This window comes from Sapajus apella, unplaced genomic scaffold, assembly GCF_009761245.1.
Source record: "Sapajus apella isolate SASKATOON/1434 unplaced genomic scaffold, GSC_monkey_1.0 scaffold5, whole genome shotgun sequence".
Classification (NCBI taxonomy): domain Eukaryota; kingdom Metazoa; phylum Chordata; class Mammalia; order Primates; family Cebidae; genus Sapajus; species Sapajus apella.
The window spans coordinates 29,881,122-29,899,036 of record NW_022436945.1 but is presented as its reverse complement, the minus strand read 5'-3'; the positions used below and the strand labels follow the sequence as shown (position 1 = coordinate 29,899,036).

The 17,915-nt window shown below is 44.1% G+C and overlaps 1 protein-coding gene across 9 annotated transcripts in view; it reads left to right on the top strand.

The window, feature by feature from the left end:
• The first annotated feature begins 467 nt into the window (after positions 1-467).
• RBM47 (RNA binding motif protein 47) overlaps positions 468-17,915 on the top strand; it is a 204,471-nt gene continuing 187,023 nt past the window's right edge. For 2 of the 9 annotated variants that reach the window (XM_032274001.1, XM_032274007.1), the window contains exons 1-2: positions 474-725; positions 880-1,038. The gene's annotated coding sequence lies outside the window, so the exon portion shown is untranslated. The other 7 variants (XM_032274011.1, XM_032274002.1, XM_032274013.1 and 4 more) reach the window with 6 other exon arrangements.

Genomic DNA, 17,915 nt, shown 5'->3' with positions numbered 1-17,915 from the left:
TTAGACACCAGGTCAAATGCCAAAATACAAATGAGAATTAAGCATAGCAGATGGATGATTGCTGGGTCCTGAGTTTCCTTCCTATTAGTGAGCTTCATGGAATGTGGGCAAATTTATCTGCATTTCTCCTGTCAATCTTGTAACTTTTAAGTGAGATGAAATTCAGTTGGCTACCCTTTACAGGGACTTTATTTCCCATTGTATTCAAGACTGTCAGCAATGAATGTAAACTGTTTGTAAAAATCCCATCGTTAGAATCTTCCAGAAACTGAGGCTGGGAAAGATTAACTATCTTGCTCAGGCCTCACAGCTGGTGAGTGACAGGGCTGGGGCTACAGTCCAGGTCTAACTCTGATCACACACCCCTTCTTTGGAAAAAAGTCATCATGTAAATAATAATAAGAATAACAACAATAACGGCAGCTAACACTGGGCGCCAGGCACCGTTCTAAGCTCTTTGCATGTGTTAACTCAACCAGCAAAGAACTACTTTTGGAGCATTCTTTTACTAAGGTAGCCCAATGAGAACGGTATTTTTTTTTCCCCTCAGCTGAATGACACTGCAACCCGAAATCACAACTGTGTTTTAGGTTCCTGGTGGTGCCTGCTTCCTCTTCTAGTTTGTTTAGTCACAGAATTCGATTCCTGTTGGCCGATTCCGCGCCTACAAACAGGCTTAGCGCTCCACTGAAATGCGGGAGGCTCCTTAACTCTTGTATAAACAGGTAAGGCGAAGGGGGTGGGGCGCAGATTGCGGACTTCTGGGTTTCTTTGGGATGGGAACGGGGTGGGGGTGAGCCAACTCCCCAGAGAGCAGGCAAGGTGAAGCAAGGGCTTGGCTGCTGTTTCTCAGTGCAGTGTTTTTTGTTCCCTTTCTAGAAACCAGCCGCAACTTTAGGTCAGAGCGCATTAAAATGAGCCACTTCTGAACGAGCAGCGCCCAGGCCCCAGGCCCTGCTGCGAAGGCCCCGGCAAAGGTCAGGGCCCCGTCCGCGTGACGCTCCTGCCTGCGCGCGGCCAAGCCATGCTCGTCCCCAGGTAAGGACGTCCTGGGAGCTTTCCCCCGGTACGCTGGGGGCGCAGAGACTCCACCTCGTCCAGCGACTTCTTTACTTGGGGGAAGAAGGGGAGCGGGGCGGTTCCAATCGGCTTGAGATTCCACAGCAGGTTCCTGATTCCTCCATGGCTGGGTTTCTGGGAACAGCCCGACGGGGCCCGGGTGTGTGACCCGGACACACGTTCCCAGGTGGAGCAGGTGCCACTTCTGGGTGTCTGAAAGGCATGTGACTTTTGGGGCGGGGAGAGAAGTCCGTCTGGTCAAGGCCCCCAATCTCTCCCATCAAGGCCGATTTTCTTTGAACCTTCAGCAAAGGTATCTGCGCTCCTAAAAAAAACAACAGGAATGTGGCACTGGCCTTTCGCCAGGCGAGGCTCAGCGAGCAGGATACAATTTCAGGGCAGATTTACGGGAAGTTGCTGGTGTTGGGAGTAAAAATCTGGTTTGGTGAGTTTAAGGGAAGGGAGTAGACGAGAGACAACCTCGCTACTGTGAGGCGGATGGCCTCGGCAGGGGGCGGGCGGCGGGAGGAGAGAGGGAGGGAACCGGGAAGGGCCCGCAGACCAGACGCCGAGCGCTCCCGAGCGCAGCGCCCCACGCAGCCTGGACCCGGCGCCGCTCTGCGGGTGGAACCGCCGCGCGCTCCCACTCTCGGGAGCTGAGCCCCAGAGAGCTCCGCCGCCTTCGGGTCGCCGCTCCCGCTCTTCACTGTGGAATGAGCAGCTTGGAATAGAGAGAAGCCGGGGTTTGGGGAGCGGTCCTCCTGGAGACTTTCTCTTTGCAGGTCTCCAAGGTTAAGCAATTCCGACCCACTGGAATTCCCAGAGCCTGGGAGTTAAGCCTAAAACGCTCTGTTGCTTTAAGCGGCGCGGTGGGGAGTCGCTGGACTTTCCTTATTTTGTTTTTACATTAAAAAGAGGGCGGCGGAGAAGATGTTGTAGGTGACTTCCTAGCTGTGTAAGTTGGTCCTGGGCTGTGTTGTTAATTTCTGAAGTGGGCGACTCCAAAAACTTAACAAGAAAAGGTAAGGTGATTTTTGGTAGTCCTTCTAACTATTGTCCCTTAATCTTACGTTTGGGTCCCGATTTTTGAAGTATATATGTTTTTTCTTTTTCTTCTCTCTTTAGCCCTTATCCCTCATGATATCACTCTCCTGTCTCTCGGTATATTTAGTGGGAATAAAAGGGTCAACTTCTGGGAAAGCAGATAATCGTATACAGTCAGCCTCATCGTGTTTCCTTTAATGATGAATCTCTTTCCATAAAAGAAACTGATTTTTTTTTTTCACTCTTGAAAATACATGATTGGACCGCCCAGAAGCACAGGTGACTTTAGACTTAGATTATTACTGTGTGTTTGGGGAAGCGTCCTGGACGGGAGGCATCTCATTTAAGTGTTAACCAAGGCAGAGGGGGGTCTTCCTGCAGTAATTTACCTCTGAAAGTCACACTCGGTGGAGGTGTAGTTGTTTCAAATTAAAAATTCAACCCGTAGAAAAGGGCAGGACTGACGAATTATGACATCTGACAAATTAGCAGTCAACCGGATATTTAAGAAATCAGATAAAATAAATGGAAGTGGAATTTTTTCAAATAGATGACTCATTTTTTAATTAGGTAAAAGTTCAGCCACTCCTGGGTACTGTCCCAAGGCGTAAGTGATAGGAAGATACCATCTTCAAGGTACTTACAGGCCATTACTACCCTGAACTAAAAAATCAAACCTTTTTTTCTTCCTGGTAGTATTTTAATGACTCATTCAGTTTTCTCTAGCAGGAATATAGATTAAAAAATGTATTTAAAAGTTTTAAGGCAAGGTCATACGAATTTCTCAGGGGAGGGGAAGCAAAGGTTTGACAATCCAACTTGAAGGGATTGCTGAAGTTTTGAGCTCAAAAGGTTGGCGGTTAGACCCAGAGCCTGTGAGAATTGCAGGTGCCGATTCTAAATGGTGAAAGTCAGCGGCGTAACACTCAACCTCTAGACAAACCAAAGTAGTCAACCTAGAGGCTAAGGGAACACTTTGTGGGAGTTTGTGTTGCTATTCATTTAAACAATGATCTTTGTCAGATTGCTGAATTGGAAGTCTTGGAAGGAACTAAAACTAGCCCAGTCTGAAAGGAAAACAGAAGGAAAAAAAGAAAGGTTTAGGTTTTAATATTTTTTCTGGTCTACCTTACCATTCACCTTGTTCTAATATACACACTATTGGCCTCTTTGTCTTAAATTACTGCATACTGGAAGGATGGGGTCTCAGAAATGTCCCAAGCACCTAGCTTCATTATTAACTTTCAGCATGTGTCAAATGAGGAAATAAGCCTAGTTCTGCTGTCCTTTACCAGACTAGGTAGGCCATGCTGAAATTCATCAGATCAAGAGTTTCTGAATATCAATCAATTATTAAAGATTTATTATCTTTCTCTTGGTTTTCGCATTTACAGAAGTTTGTAGGATTGAGAATTTATCGTCATTTTTTGTCAATCTCTATATTTTTAATAGTCAACATATTTATTTTTGATCTCTTCACTCACTGTGCTGCTCTAGACTAAATTGTTGAAAGAATTCTGCCTAAAGCAGTGGTGATACTGAGGATGAAATAAAGACGGAAAGCAAGGGAACTATATGCTTCTGGGCATGTGTTCTACATACTTGCTCTAGCTAGTGTTAAAGACTACTCACATTTTTTTTCCTCACATGATGAGAACATTCATATTAGACTATTTGGTTTACTGTTCTAGGTAATGATTTTTTTTTTAAAGATTAGGTTAAAGTAGATGAAATTATTTTCTTACAAAAGATTTAATTTGCTTTTCAAGTTCTGCTCTGGAGCTCAAGATTAAATCACTTCCCAAATGATTGAGCTTTCACTGCTATAGAAAAGCATTTGGCGATTTCAGTAAGTTTCCACCTCCACACCTTAGGTCTCCTGATTTTTCAGAAAAGGTCAGGGAATGGATACAAGGGTGAAGGGAGGGAGATTTTCTTAAAATTGGACCCAGGCTCAAGTGGAACTGTGATTTGGTTATCCCAGAAGATACATAATTCGCTGGCGGGGGTGGCGGGGTGGGGAGGGGAACTTACCCTGAAGAGGGTTTAAGTTTGGAATTCATGAGATTTAGAATAAAGGATACATTCAGAATGAAGGTAGAATTTGTGTGCATTACTTTTATGAAGTTACAGTGAAGACATTAAATGCAGCTTTAAGTGCTTGTCACAGTTGATTCCAACCTAAATGTTGTATTGCAGTGTTTCAGCTACTGGCCTGCTTAGGGGAAATATTCTTTCCCTCTTAGAAACAGTCTCTGTGTCTTAATGATGATGCTGATTTTCTGCTTTAATATCATAAAAGATATGTGTTAGTCACAGCATTACTGCACTGAGTAATGGCTTCAAAGAGCAACTGGGTAAAGATTTTCTATAATAGCGATGCAGAGATGACTTGGGTTTCAAGATAGGAGGCCTTTGGAGCCTCCAGAGAATTGTCAGAGAAATGATCAGTAACTAATTGTTCATTTGCCACTTCAAGTTGTTGGAAACATCTTATGCTGGAGAGATTCAAGGGGAAATGGCACCCTGCCATTTTTTGTGTGTGGCCCTGAATCCTGTCGGTAAAACTCCTGAGATTGTCTGAGCTCGAGTTCTGATTGTTTGTGTTTCTCTCACAGTTGCTTCCCCATCAATTCTGTCTGTATCTGTATGGGGGGAGAGGCAGTGGGAGGGGCCATCTCCCCCACTTGAAGTCAATGACCACTTTCTTTTAAGGATCTCTTATCTTTTGCTCTGAAAATGTTGTGGGGAAGGAAAACTTTCATTTTCCAGTGAAAGTAGAAAGGGAGAGAGCGTCTAGAGGAATACATAGCCAAGAAACAGGTACTTTCTGAATGTGGTCCTAGTGTGGAATTTACCAGAAAGCTCACATGGAGATTATCCATATCCTCAAAGTATTGCAGGTAAACTAGCAACTGTGGGAATGGGAGGCTCCTCCCCTTTTGTAATTCAGATGTTCGTAGTGTACTGCAATAGACACTAGTTTGAATGAATTCAAGATAATCATCACTTGGTACAACCAAAAGTAAACTGATTACAAAAGGCGCAAACCCTTCAACCATACTCCTACTCTTTGCCTTTCCTCTACTTTCTGTGTGATTTAAGGATTCCTGAAAAAAGAAATGAATCACAGCTCAGTTTATGTAACTTACATATTTAATAGGAACACTTTTTTGTTGTTGTGAATCTTCCATTTTTGTCTTCATAGGAACTTAGTTTATGTAAAAAACGATTTGTGGGTGTGTCTAGATGTACATGGTTTGTGTGTTTGTAAAATAAGCTGATCGCGTAGAAGTGATTAGTAGCTCTTTCGGAACACCCTATCAGAGCTTTTAGAGTGGAGTCATTTTAGAAATCAAAAGCACAATCTCTGCTTTTCTGAAGGCCATTTCAGGGAGATGGCATCAGGAGAAGACAAAGTGCTACTGTAACCCTGAAAACCCTTTGTGTTTTAGGAAAATATCAATCTTTTGGTCTCAGGAGATTCCTGGTTCTGCAAAATGTACGCTTTATTTATAGATTACACTCAGCCACATTAATCAAGGAAACAACATCCAGCCTCTTCTAATCACGGTGTTTGTCTTTGGGGATACAATCTGTTTGTGGTTCTCATGAACGTGGTGGCCCTGCACGAAGGCCATAGTGGGTTCCTGGTGGGCGTATGTTGAATGAAAGGGGAATTGCTGACAGCTTTGGCTTGCTGATTGTGCCTTGCTTTGAGAAATGGTCAGTTTTGCTCATACTTCCTGAGTATCCACCAACTGGGGTTAAAGACAACCTGTACCCAGATGCTGTGGATAATCCATATGGGTGAGCAAGAGTTAAGTATATGTACCAATGGGCAGTGGGTGGGTATACAATGAATGCAGGACATTGTGCGGCTGAAATGGAACAGGACACCTGTACCTGCCAGTGTATTAAAATTATAATAAAAAGTACCTACCTTTCAGAGCACGAAGTCGTGGCTCAATAGAGTTTGTAAAGCATTTCACATGCCCCAAGAAAAAGAAAAAGTACCGAAGTACAAAATGGACACGGTTTTTTGGGGTGTTGCTTCTCTTAGATCAATTTGATTCCTATTCTGAAAATGTGTATTTGAGCCTTGCAAGCTCCAGTAAACCATTCATGTTTCAAAAAGTAGGGCTTTATGTTGGTGAGGATAATAGCACTGTGACTTTTTTTTTTTTTTTTTTTTTTTTTTTTACTGTGACTTTTGAAAAGATGGTTTAGGCCGGGCACAGTGGCTCGAGCCTGTAATCCCAAGCACTTTGGGAGGCCGAGGTGTGTGGATCATAAGGTTGGGAGTTCGAGGCCAGCCTAGCCAATATGGTGAAACCCTGTCTCTGCTAAAAATACAAAAATTAGCTGGGTGTGGTGGCAGGCACCTGTAGTCCCAGCTACTCGGGAGGCTGAGGCAGGAGAATTGCTTGAACCTGGGATGAGGAGCTTGTTGCTGTGAGCTGAGATCGTGCCACTGCACTCCAACCTGGCGATAGAGCAAGATTCTGTCTCAAAAAAAAAAAAAAAAAAAAAAAAAGGAAAAGATGACTTAAATAATATTTCTTTTTGTGTGTTGTCATTTAGTTTTAAAAATAATAACATGGTTCTCGGTACACCAAGCCCTTGCCAAGATTAGGCCCATCTTCCCAGTAGCCTTCTTAAGACAAAGTTGCCTTTGTATAACTACCACTGGGAGGGTTTGGTGACACAGAAAACTCAATGGGGCTCCGCAGCTTATTAACAGAAAATGCAATGGCCTGATATTTATGTTGTTTTTTGTTTTTTTGTTTTATGTCCTACCAGCTAATATCTTATTTCTCCATGAGGATGTGATCTTACCATTTTAGACTTGTCCAGGGAAGAATGAGGTGGTTGTGGTTTTACCTTAGGATTTAGTTAGATTATAACAGGCAAAAGCTGCTGCATGCTGGCATGGAGGAGAGCTCAGCTCTGTGGGCTGGTTTGTTCTTAGGGTAATCAGCAAAGTTTCGTCACATGTGGAGAGAAAGGAAAGGGGTTTAGCTAGAGTAAAGATGCGGATTTTGGGGAAAGAATGGCTATTCATACTAAATTCACACTTCGTAGCAGCGTGGCTAGGAGCATAGACTGTCTTGGTTCCAATCTTAGCTCTGCCGCTTATTTCATGTGACTTTAGGAAGGTTAACTTAAAACAAACAAACAAACAAACAAACCTCTGTGACTCAGTTTCCCCAACTATAAAATGCCTACCTCACAGGGTTGTTATAAGGATTAAATAAATTTATCTGGGCCAGGCGCGGTCACTCACACCTGTAATCCCAGCACTTGTGGGGGCCAAGGCTGGTGTATCACTTGAGCCTGGGAGCTCGAGACCATCCTGGGCAACATGGCAAAACCCCATCTCTACAAAAAATACGAAAATTAGCTAGGCATGGTGGTGCATGCCTGTAGTCCCAGCTACCCGGGAGGTTGAGGTGGGAGCATCCATTAAGACCAGGAGGTGAAGGCCGGGCGCGGTGGCTCAAGCCTGTAATCCCAGCACTTTGGGAGGCCGAGGCGGGTGGATCACGAGGTCAAGAGATCGAGACCATCCTGGTCAACATGGTGAAACCCCGTCTCTACTAAAAATACAAAACATTAGCTGGGCATGGTGGTGCGTGCCTGTAGTCCCAGCTACTCAGGAGGCTGAGGCAGGAGAATTGCCTGAACCCGGGAGGCGGAGGTTGCGGTGAGCCAAGATCGCGCCACATTGCACCCCAGCCTGGGTAACATGAGTGAAACTCCGTCTCGGAAAAAAAAAAAAAAAGACCAGGAGGTGAAAGTTGCAATGAGCCAAGATTGTATCACTACACTCTAGCCTGGGCAACTGAGCAAGACTCCATCTCGAAACAAACAAACAAGACAACGAAGCTTATACCTCTTTGTCTGTTCTTTAATATCCTTTATTTATTTATTTTTAAAAAAAAATTTTCTTTTTTTTAGAGATGGGGTCTCGCTATGTTGCCTAGGCTGGAGTGCAGTGGCTATTCACAGGCGTGATCCCATTACTGATCAGCACGGGAGTTTTGACCTGCTCCATTTGCGACCTGGGCTGGTTCACACCTCCTTAGGCAACCTAGTGGTTCCCCGCTCCTGGGAGGTCACCATATTGATGCCAAACTTAGTGCAGACACCGGATCAGCAGAGTACATTACAGCCCAGATCTCCTGGGCTCAATCGATCCTCCCACCTCAGCCTCCGGAGTAGCTGGGACTACAGGCACCACTGCTGCACCCGGCTTTAATGACCTTTAAAAGGTTGCCAATAAGCAACGATGAGGTGAAAAAAGTGCATTTTTTTTATAATTAGAAAAAACTTATTAGGTCATTATTAGAAGGAACTTATTGATAGTTATTAGAAGGAGAAAAGCACATTTTCTCAAAATTAGGGAGAGTAAAGATCTGAGCATCGTGGTTCATGCCTGTGGTCCCAGCTACTTAGGAGGCTGAGGCAGGAGCATTGCTCGATGACAGCATTGAAGGCTTTAGTGTGTTATGATTGCGCCTGTGACTAGCCACACTGCACTCCAGCCTGGGTCACATAGTGAGATCTCGCCTCTAAAAAATAGGAAGAGTCAACCAAGAAATCCAAGAGTGAAAGGGCAATCTTAGGTGAATATGAATGAATGAGCCACAGCAGTGTGGTTTTTCTGGTGGGCTGATGGTGTACTCCTAGTTAAGGAAAAGAGATGAGGAAGGACAGGTGGCTAAAAAAGTCTTGGAAGAATTGCCTCTAGTGAAATCCTATTTGCAGAGCAAAGGGAAATCCAATAAGTTAGCCCCTCCTATTTGATGCAAACAGTAGTTTGGCCCAGGGACCTCTTTTGCTTGGTGCCCCACATTGTGGGTTCCCGGATCTACCTTAAGGTATATGTCAGTTTGCCAATGAGTAAACAGAAACTGCCAGCTCATGTGATGCGAACAAGCCCAGTGTGAAACCTAGGAGTCACTTCTCCGGTGGGAACTGCAGGAGGCACACAGACCCTGAAATTAAATGGTAACACCCATGTTCTCATACACCCTGATCCTGTATGAAAGGTCTTGCCCTTTCTCCATTGGCTAGAGCTAGTCATGGAAGGGTGGATGGTTCTCCAGAATCTGCTTACCTGCTCCCCCACTTCCACCTTTGCCCTCACTGCTCTCCGCGCACTCGTTTCTTGACCCAGTATCCAAGTGACTTTTTTTTTTTTTTTTGAGATGGAATCTCAATCAGTCACCCAGGCTGGAGTGCAGTGGCGTGATCTCGGCTCACTGCAACCTCTGCCTTCCAGGTTCTGGTGATTCTCCTGCCTCAGCCTCCCAAGTAGCTGGGATTACAAACATGCACCACCATGCCCAGCTAATTTTTGTATTTTTAGTAGAGTTGGAGGTTCACCATGTTGGCGAGGCTGGTTTCTAACTCTTGGCCTCAAGCAATCCACCCACCTTGGCCTCCCAAAGTGCTGGGATTACAGGCGTGAGTCACCTCGCCTGGCCAGAGTGACCCTTTTAAAACAGAAGTCAGATCGGGTCAGTCCCCTGCCGAAAACTTTCTAGAGTCTCCCTATCTCACTCAAAAGCCAGTGAGTGACTTTATTTCTAGCCCCATTATCTCTTTAAGCTCACCTCCTACCATGCACATGCTTACTCCCTTTGCTTTAACCACACTCATTTTCTTGATGGGGTGTGCCCAGCACATTCATACCACAGGGTCTTTGCACTGGCTGTCCCGATCCCTGAACCATCATCCTCAGATATCTCCGTGCTTCACTCCTTCATCTTCAAGTCTTTGCTCTGTGTCCTCCTGGTCAAAACAGCAATTCCTCCTTCCTGCTTGCATCCTCTGTCTCCCTACCCTGCTCTCTCTGGTATTTATCACTTTGCAGCATGCTGTGTAATCGTATGACCTATTGTCTGTCTCTCCCTGACTAAAATATCTGCTTTATTCATTGATATACCCCAAGCACATTGGAGCAGCATCTGCCACAGTGTAGGTACTCCATAAGTATTTGTGGAATGAATAAGACACACAGGCTTTTTCTACATTTCAGGTGTGACCGAAAGTGTTTACTCGAAATACAACCTCGAACATACCTTTCTGAATGAGAATGGGTTTTCTCCCAGACCTCTCCCAGGAGGCCGCCATGTTTTCTGTGGTTTATTTTCTCTGCCACCACAAGTCCTTGATGGAGGCTGATGACTAAGTAACGTTCAAGGCAGGGCCAAATGTGGGGATGTCGAAATCATTTCAGTACTTCCCAATTTCAGAGCTTCCCTGTTTCCAAATCAAAGCCTCCTCTTTGGCAATCTTTTTGTGATTTATATCTAAATGTATAGCCCTCTGTTTTGAACCCTGAATTGCATGCCCTACAGATAATTGCACTTGACTGACTTGTGTTACTATATCATTTATCACCTTTTCTACCACTGTCATTTAATTATAATTAATGATTGTTCTGAAAGTAACTGTCAAGACAAATTTTCTTAACTATCTCTTTTCAGCTTTGAGGTTATCACAAGTGCCAGCTGCTGCTGCAGGATTCCATACAGATTGTTCTCGGTTGTAGAGGTCAATTAGGTATTTTTGCCTTGACCTGGCACAAAACGAAAGTGCTAGAGTCATTGTTTGAGTCTTTAATTTCTCCCCAGAACCTTTGTACAAATACTTGATCTTGTGTTTTACTGAGTGGCAAGACAATTCTCTCATCTGTCATGCTTGTTTGCTAGTATTGGTTTTGTTCTCTCCTTTGGACAATTACCTAGGTTTGACAAAATTGCTTTTCTTGGCCTTTGGAGGCACAGCTCCCTCTCTGCGTTCATTTGCCTTGTTTAGATCCATAATTCACTGAAAAGGGCTTCCCCAGTTGCTGGTAGAATCCTGTGGCTACTAGGCCTGGGGACCCTAGAACCCATCTTGAAGGTAGTACAGAATCCAGGAAGGTTCTTTGCAGTAAAGAAAAAAAAAAAAAAGGCAGTAGTGGCCTGGCGTGGTGGCTCCTGCCTGTAATCCCAGCACTTTGGGAGGCTGAGGCAGGTGAATCACGAGGTCAAGAGATCGAGACCATCCTGGCCAACATGGTGAAACACTATCTCTACTAAAATATAAAAATTAGCTGGGCGTGGTGGCACGCCCCTGTAGTCCCAGCTACTTGGGAGGCTGAGGCAGGAGAATTGCTTGAACCCAGGAGGCCAAGGTTACAATTAGGCAAGATTGCACCACTGCATTCCAGCCTGGCAACTCCATCTCAAAAAAAAAAAAAAAAAGAAAAGAAAAAAGGCGATAGTACATAAAGTCTACTGATCGTAGATGAAGAGCCTGGATTTAGTTATTTCTGACTATTGTCAATCATGGTTTGTGGCTGATTTAGAATTATTTGGATTTTGGGTTTTTCTTTCCTTCTAAATTGATTTGGAAGACATCATCACAATTTGTTGAGGAGTTTAAAACACACACACAAATTATACCTAATAAACAAAGAGCTACTGTTCATAGTTCTTTCAGCAGATCATCATGTTTCTTACCATATGTGCTGAATGGGACATTAGAAATGAATAGCGGGGCTGGGTTCAGTGGCTCATGCCTGTAATCCCAACACTTTGGGGAACTGAGGTGGGCGGATTGCGTGAGCTCAGGAGTTAAAAACTAGCCTGGGCAACATGGCAAAACCTCTCCTCTATTTAAAAAAATTAAAAAAGAAAAAATGAATAGCATATAAGTGTTAAAATAGACTTGCCTTTGATAACATACCATATAGAGGGAGCTGGTGGTAATTATTTACCAAAATACAGAACCAGTAAATATGAATTAAATTGGTTTAAACTAGGCACATTGAAAGGACTTATTTTTCTTGCCTAGACACAGACCTTTTTTTTCTATTTTTTGAGTCTGAGTCTTACTCTGTCACCCAGGCTGGAGTGCAGTGGCGCCATCTTGGCTCACTGCAACCTCTGCCTCCCGGGCTCAAGCGATTCTCCTTTCTCAGCCTCCCGAGTAGCTGGGATTACAGGCACGTGTCACCACGCCTGGCTAATTTTTGTATTTTTAGTAGAGACAGGGTTTTACCATGTTGATTAGGCTGGTCTCGAACTCCTGACCTCAAGTGATCCACTCGCCTCGGCCTCCCAAAGAGCTGAGATTATAGGGGTGAGCCACTGCACCTGGCCAATTTTTTGATTTTTTCTTTTTTTTTTTTTTGTAGAGACAGAGTCCCACTATGTTGCTCAGGCTGGTCTTGAATTCCTGGGCTTAAGTGATCCATCCACCTTGGCCTCCTAAAGTGTTGACATTATAGGTGTGAGCCACTGTGCCTCTCTGGGAGTTCCTTTTTGGGGGTGGCGGTAACAGTGGAGAGAGCCAGTGGCCTGCATATGATTTCTTCTGTGTATCCACCTGTCTTTCACAGGCTGAGTCTGGGGCTGGCAGTGGCTGGCAGAAATAGCAAGATGTGTTGATGGCCTGGAGGGAGGGCTGAGGATGAGGGATTTTGACCTGTGTTGCTGGCTGTGATGGCAGAGACAGGGGGAGAACAAGTCTGAGGCAGATAGGGGAGATCAAGAGCTCAATTTTGGGCGTGTTTACTGAGATTCCTGTTCAAACATCCCAAGGAGATGCTGGAAGTTTCCCTTTTATTGATTTTTTTTTTTTAGACGGAGTCTCGCTCTGTCTCCAGGCTGGAGTGCAGTGGTGCCATCTCAGCTGACTGTAATCTCTGCCTCCCAAGTTCAAGCAATTCCCCTGCCTCAGTCTCCCAGCTAGCTGGGACTACAGGTGTGTACCACCACACTTGGCTAATTTTTTGTATTTTTAGCAGAGATGGGATTTCACCATGTTGGCCAGGATGATCTTGATCTCCTGACCTCATGATGCACCTGCCTTGACCTCCCAAAGTGCTGTGATTACAGGCATGAGCCACCACGCCTGGCTTTTAGAAGTTTCCCTTTTATATCCAGTGCCTCTAGCAAAAAAGCAGGAGACACCTCTAGTGCCTAGCATTCATTTTTAGAAAAATTGTATTATTTCTTATTTTATTTTATTTATAGAGACAAGGTGTCACTCTATTACCAGGCTGGAGCACAGTGGCGTGATCCTAGCTTACTGCAGTGTCTTGGGCTCAAGCAATCAGTCATCCTTCCTCAGCCTCCTGGGTAACTGGGACTACAGGCACATCACCATGCCTGGCTGCCTAGCATTTTTTCTTTTCTTTTTCTTTTTTTTTTTTTTTGAGGGTCTTACTCTGTTGCCCAGGCTGGAGTGCGGTGGCACAGTCATGGCCTACTGCAGCCTTGACCTCCCTAGGCTGAGGTCATCCTCCCACCTCAGCCTCATAAGTAGCTGGGATTACAGGCATGCATCAGCATGCTCGGCTAAATTTTTGTATTTTTTGTAAAGACAGAGTTTTGCCACGTAGCCCAGGCTGGTCTTGAACTCCTAGGCTCAAGCAATCCGCTCCCCTCGACCTCTCAAAGTGCTGGGATTATAGGTGTGAACCACCATGTCCGGCCCTTCACATTCTTTTAGATAACTATTCTGTATTTCAGTGTTTCTCTTTATGTCCACATTTGCAAATATAAAGTATGTGATCTTTACTTACATATCACAAATGACAAAATAATGCTAATTGAGTATCTAGGATGTATAGGTGTATAGGAAACTGTAATGGGGAAATGGGGCGGGGCGAAAACATTAAAAAAAAGGGCATGACTGAGCGCAGTGCCTCATCCCTGTAATCCCAGTACTTTGGGAGGCTGAGGTGGGCGGATCACCTGAGGTCAGCAGCTCAAGACCAGCCTGGCCAACATAGTGAAACCCCATCTTTACTAAAAATACAAAAAAATTAGCTGGGCTTGGTGGCAGGCGCCTGTACTCCCAGCTACTCGGGAGACTGAGGCAGGAGAATAGCTTGAACCTAGGAGGCAGAGGTTGCACTGAGCTGAGATTGCGCCATTGCACTCCAGCCTGGGCAACAGAGCGAAACTCCGTCTTAAAAAAAAAAAAAGACCTAAGTATAGTTTCAGTCATCTTATAGCTCAAATTAGTCATAATTCACTAAAATTGTAATATTTATGTTCTATATTTAATATGTAATCATATATTGATGTAAATGTATTTAAAGTACATGTATATTTATATATACTTAACATTGAAGATATTTAATATTTTTAGCATGTATATGTACTTGATTTACAATATTAAATGCCATATATATTTTATAGTAAAAATGAAGTGTAGATTGTTGTGTGAACAGAGATTCATCCCACGTAACAAATAAGAGAAAGATGAAAGAAAATATAAGATGAAGTTGAGCACGGTGGCTCACGCCTGTAATCCCAGCACTTTGGGAGGCTGAGATGGGTGGATCACCTGAGGTCAGGAGTTCGAGACCAGCCTGGCCAACATGGAGAAACCCTGTATCTACTAAAAAATAAAAAATTTGCTGGGCATGGTGGCGGGCACCTGTAATCCCAGCTACTTGGGAGGTTGAGGCAGGGAGGCAGATGTTGTGGTGAGCCGAGGTTGTGCCATTGCACTCCAGCCGGGACAAGAGAGCGAGACTCTGTCTCCCAAAAAAAAAAAAAAAAAAAAAAGAAAATATAAGATGAAACAGTGGATTTCCTTGTGAGTTCTAACCACTGAAAGGCATGCAAATTCATGCTGTAAATATTGACAGTATAAAAATGGATCCATTAGAACATGTAAATGTATTTCGTATCTGTTTCTTAACTTTTGTAAGCTTTGTAAAAAGGGTCTGCTGTGCTTCTTTTGCATATTAGGTGGGTGGAAATTAGAAAACTGATACAGGCACACTTTAAACCATTGATTTGTATCTCTTGTATAGCGAGTTTTTAGTTTCTAGTACCTAAAGCAAGCACTGGGGATGTGAGGGTGAGCAACACACAGGGTTTTTGGAGCTTACAGTAGTGGAAGCTTTATTTCTTTGTTTTTAGCAACACACTGAAACCTCCCAAGCAGAGATTATTCTGGGGAAAAAAAAAAAAAAAAAAAAAAAAAGATTGAGCATATACTTGCAAACTCATGGGAATAAAAGGCTATATTTTAGTTTCAAGCAATCACCAAAAAAATGATGTTTTACAAAGTCATGAAGCATTAGAATTGGATGGGGGTAGAAGAGGCTATGATGGATAATGCTTTGCAACCATGGCTATAGAAACCGTCAGTGGCTGTAGCGTTTTATTCTCCAATGTCATGTTAACACCATTGGAGCCCATGAGGTGTAATTTTATTTATTATTGCTTAATTGAGCCACAGATGGTGTGGTTTTTGGTTTTGCATAAGAGGGTTCAGTTTCCAAAAGGATATGAAGTGCCTGAAGTTTTCACATTTATTTATTTATTTATGAGTCGGAGTCTCACTCCATTGCCCAGGCTTCAGTACAGTGGCGTCATCTCAGCTCACTGCAACCTCTGTCTCCCGTGTTCAGGTGATTCTCGTGCCTCAGCCTCCCAAGTAGCTGGGATTACAGGGATGCACCATTATACCCAGCTAATTTTTGTATTTTTAGTAGAGATGGGGTTTCACCATGTTAGCCACGCTGGTCTTGAACTGCTGACCTGCTTTGGCCTCCCAAAGTGCTGGAATTACAGGTGTGAGCCACCATGCCTGGCTAAATTCTGTTTTTAATAAAAAGGATATAATTCGATCAAGACAGTTGCAGGTGAGCAAAAAAAAGAAAGTGACTTTGGCGAGGAGCTGTATAACGTGTACCTGGAACAGTCATGTAGAGAAAGAAAGAGGCTTTTTGTGGATAATGACTTTTTTTTCTTTTTTTTGAGACAGGGTTTCACTTTGTCATCCAGCCTGTAGTGCAGTGGAATGATCTTGGCTCACTGCAGCCTTGACCTCCTGGGTTCAAGAGATTTTCTTACCTTGGCCTCTCAAGTAGCTGGGACCACAGGCACATGCCACCATGACTGGCAATTTTTTTTGTATATTTTGTTGAGACAAGGTTTCACCATGTTGCCCAAGCTGGTCTTGAACTCTTGAGCTCAAGCAAGCCACCACGCCCAGCCATGACTAACATTTATTAAGTATCCACTGTATGCCGTACTTGGTTTCTTATTTTTATTTATTTATTTTTGAGGCAGGGTTTTACTCTGTTGCCCAGACTGGAGTGCGGTGTTGTGATCATAGCTCATTGTAGCCTCAACCTCCTGGGTTCAAGTGATCCTCCTGCCTCAGTCTCCCAAAGTGCTGGGATTACAGGCATGAGTCACTGCACCTGGCCATGATTTTATTTAACCAACAAAACTACCCCTGAGAAATAGGTTTTACAATTATCCTCATTTGACAGGTGTAGAAATGAGGCACTATCAAGTAACTTGCCCAAGGTAAATGATGGTCAGAATTGAGGCCTTTTTGTTTGTGTGTGTGTGAGGCAGGGTCCTTGTCACCACGTTGCCCAGGCTGGAGTGCAATGGTGTAATCAAGGCTCACTGCAGCTTTGACCTTCTAGGCTCACATGATCTTTCCATCTTAGCCTCATAAGTAGCTGGGACCACAAGTGTGTACCACAATGCTCAGCTATTTTTATTTTTTTTGTAGAGATGGGGTCTCATTCTTTTGCCCAGGTTTGTCTCAAACTCCTGGGCTCAAGCGATCCTATTCCCTTGGCCTCTCAAAGTGTTGGAATTACAGGTGTGAGCCACTGCACCTGGCCAAGACTTTTGTAAAGCTTCCCAAAGAAGGTCAGGTTTGGAAAAACCAGGTCTCTGGGCCAGAACCCAGTCTTCTACCAAGATCTGTCTTTGGCTTATATCACCTCTGACAATTGACCCTGGCCATGGCACTTCTCCTCACTGCCTTTCACTTTCCTTACTCTTTTTTTTTTTGAGTTTGAGTTTTGCTCTGTCGCCCAGTCTGGAGTGTAAAGGCGCGATCTCGATTCACTGCAACCTGTGCCTTCCAGGTTCAAGCGATTCTCCTGCCTCAGCCTCCCACGTATCTGGGATTACAGGCATGTGCCACCATGCCCAGCTAATTTTTTATTTTTAGTAGAGACAGGGTTTCTCCATGTTGGTCAGGCTGGTCTTGAACTCCCGACTTCAGGTGATCTGCCCGCCTTGGCCTCCCACAGTGCTGGGATTACAGGCGTGAGCCACTGCACCCAGCCACTTGCTTACTTTTAAAATTGGATAGTAGGGAGGGGAGATTTTGGACTAGACTTTGGCTTATGTTTTTCACAGATGTAATTTTCTCTAATTCTTTTGACTTTCATGATTCAAGTCAGTAAAAGGTTGCTGGTTCATTGGATGTCTGAAGGGAAAATCAGGGTGGGGTGGATGGGGGATGGTCACTTGGCTTTAAGTAGCAGGAAGGAAATAATGCTAGGTTAGATGGCTTGTTCCAAATCTTACAAAGTTCTTACAGATTTGATTCTTTTTTTTTTTTTTAAGATGGGGTTTCACCGTGATGGCCAGGCTGGTTTTGAACTCCTGACCTCAGGTGATCCACCCACCTCAGCCTCCCAAAGTGCTAGGATTACAGGCGTGAGCCACTGCGCCCGGCTCAGATTTGATTCTTAACTCTCAGATCTTTTCTGAGATAGTAAATATTGCTATTATATAGGGTGGTTCCAGACCAGTGGTTCTAGATTTTGTCTTCCAAAGAACATTTGGTAATGTCTGGAGATTATTTTGGTTGTCACAATGGGGGAGGCAGTAGAGGGGGTGGGGGATTGGGTGCTGCTGGCATCTAGTAGGTAAAGGCCAGGGGTACTGCTGGACATCCTGCAGTGCCTGGGGAGCCACTCACAATGAAGAATTATCAAGCCCCAAATCCATAGGGCTGAGGCTGAGAAA